Raw genomic sequence first — 2,882 nt, 5'->3', positions numbered from 1 at the left:
TTTCACATTTATATCTGTTTTATTTTTATTGGTTCAGGTAGAAGGGCAAGACACGGTCCCTGTTTCTTCCTGGTCAGAAGCAATAATCTAATCCTCCCCACCTTTCTGTTTTCCCCATCAGAAAACAAATCAGTTTAGTTCAGTCACTCAGTCGTATCCAACTCTTTGCAGCCCCATGGACTGAAGCACACTGGGCTTCCCTGTCCAGTACCAACCTCCAGAGCTTGCTCAAACTCATGTCCATCAAGTTGCTGATGTTGACTTAATGAATGAAATAGTAAACAAATATTTCAGTATATTCTAGAATGGGTGGCAATGGAGTAAAGCTGAGAAAGAAAGGTAAATAGAAAGAGACAAAGAGGAGAGAGATAGAGTGGAGAGAGACAGACAACAAAGAGAGGAGGAGAGATTTGGGGGGTATTTTATGCTAATATTCCTAAGAGCTGCCAGAGGGAAAGGACTAGACTCGAAATAAAGTAACAGATGCTGCTCAATATAATTGAAATCACAGGTAAACTCAAACGAGTTGAATTTAGAATCTAGCCAGAATAAAGATCAAAAACTGACTATGTAGCCAAGACATGGAAGCAACCTAAGTGTTCATTGACAGGTGTGTAGATAAAGAGGTGATATACATACAGAAAGGAATATTACTTAGCTATTAAAAAGAATGGAATAATGACATATGCAGCAACACGGATGGACATATAGATTGTCATACTGAGCAAAGTAAGTCAGACAGAGAAAGACAAATACTGTATGATATCACTTTTATGCAGAATCTAGAAGAATTGATGCTTTTGAACTGTGGTGTTGGAGAAGACTCTGGAGAGTCCCTTGGACTGCAAGGAGATCCAACCAGCCCGTTCTGAAGGAGATCAGTCCTGGGTGTTCATTGGAGGGACTGATGTTGAAGCTGAAACTCCAATACTTTGGCCACCTGATTGCAGAGAGTTGACTCATTTGAAAAGACCCTGCTGCTTGGAAAGATTGAAGGTAGGGGGAGAAGGGGAAGACGGAGGATGAGCTTGTTGGATGGCATCACCAACGCAATGGACATGGGTTTGCGTGGACTCTGGGAGTTGGTGATGGACAGGGAGGCCTGGCGTGCTGCAGTTCATGGGGTTGCAAAGAGTTGGACAAGACTGAGCGACTGAACTGAACTGAAAAGTAGACATGAACTTAGAAACAGACGTACAGGCTTAGAAAATGAACTTACTATTGCCAAGGGAGAAGGAGGGAGGGGGAGGAATAGATACGGAGTTTGTGATGGGCATCTATACACTGCTGTATATGAAAAGAATACTAGCAAAGATATACTGTATAGCAAAGGGAACTCTGCTCAGTATTACTAACAACGTATATGGGAGAAGAATTTGAAGACTAATAGATACACAAACATATTACTGAATAATTTTGCTGTAAAATTAAAACTAACACATTTTTTATCAATCAATTATACTCTAAAATAAAATAAGCTGACTGACATGTGCTCTTTCAGAAGTAACAAGAAAGAATTTTATTATAAATATAGTAACTAAGTTATCTGTATTTCATAGAAGAGAAGATCAAAACTAGCATGTTTAAAAAATAGCCTAAGTTCACTCAGCTTGTGCAGACAAAAATCAAATTGGAATTCTATACTCCAAATCACAAGTGTTCTGTTCTTTTCCCTTTACTTCAACTCTGACCAATTATAGAAAAATGAAGCCAATCATTTTATAGATATCTGTCCCAAACTTCTGCATAGACAATATCATCTACACCTAGGGCTCAATTGCCATCTCTGATCAAAGGACTTTTTCATATACAGCTTGACTCCTGATTTCTCTCCTGGACTTCACTAATCTGTCTTGTCATCAACAGTCAACCAGTCATCCAACTTACATCATTACCTTTATGAAGTCATCATCCTTAAGCTTCTCCTCTTATTCAATCAATGGTTGCATCAGAGTTCTTTACTTATACTAGTAGAATCATTGTTGATGACTATCCATACATAAAAGATCCTCAAATCCAATACTGTAACCATGAAATTCCCATATTCATCCTATCTTTTCATCTCATTGCTTTCTAAGTCTTCACTGCCTCTATGTACACTGTCTCCATGGTCCTCTAACTCATTTGCCCCATTCTCAATTGATCCTCTATACTGTAGAAAGACCAGTCTTTCTAAACCTAACATCTTAGCCTGATCACATCACAAGAGTATGAGAAAATATTCACTGACCTGCTCTTTCTACAGAAAAAAAGCCCAGTATGATAAGATTTTTGGCAAACAGGCTTCATCAAACCATCTCACCTTAAATGAATGCTCATAAAAGTCCTGAGAGGATCTCTCTCTTCCCTTGCCTTTGATAATAAAAATTACTAGCAATTGGTTGCTGGTTTTTATTGTCTCATCCAAATGTCACAGCTTCATAATGTAGACATTGCAGTGTCCATCTTCCAAAGCACAGAGAGGTCAAGTTCTTATATGGAAGAAACCATTAGCCTTGACTTCCAATTTCCTCTTTTTATTGTATTGAAAAAGAAATGAATAATGGTAACACCATCCTAATTTAACTGTATTAAATAAGTATTAAATGTATTAAAATGATGTATTAAATTTATTAAAATAACCAATTATGAAATACTAGTCATAGGAAAAAGTTGGCTTAAAACTCAATATCCAAAAACTAAGATCATGGCATTTGGTCCCATTAATTCATGGCAAGTAGATGGGGAAAAACTGGAAACCCACAGATTTTATTGTCTTGGGCTCCAAAATCACAATGGATAGTGACTGCAGCCATGAAATTAAAAGATTCTTGCTTCTTGGAAGAAAAGTTATGACAAACCTAGACAGTATATTGAAAAACAGAGAAATTACTTTGCCAACA

Source organism: Capra hircus, unplaced genomic scaffold (genome assembly GCF_001704415.2).
Source record: "Capra hircus breed San Clemente unplaced genomic scaffold, ASM170441v1, whole genome shotgun sequence".
Taxonomy (NCBI): domain Eukaryota; kingdom Metazoa; phylum Chordata; class Mammalia; order Artiodactyla; family Bovidae; genus Capra; species Capra hircus.
The sequence above is the reverse complement of the archived record's forward strand: the minus strand, read 5'-3'. Positions refer to the sequence as shown.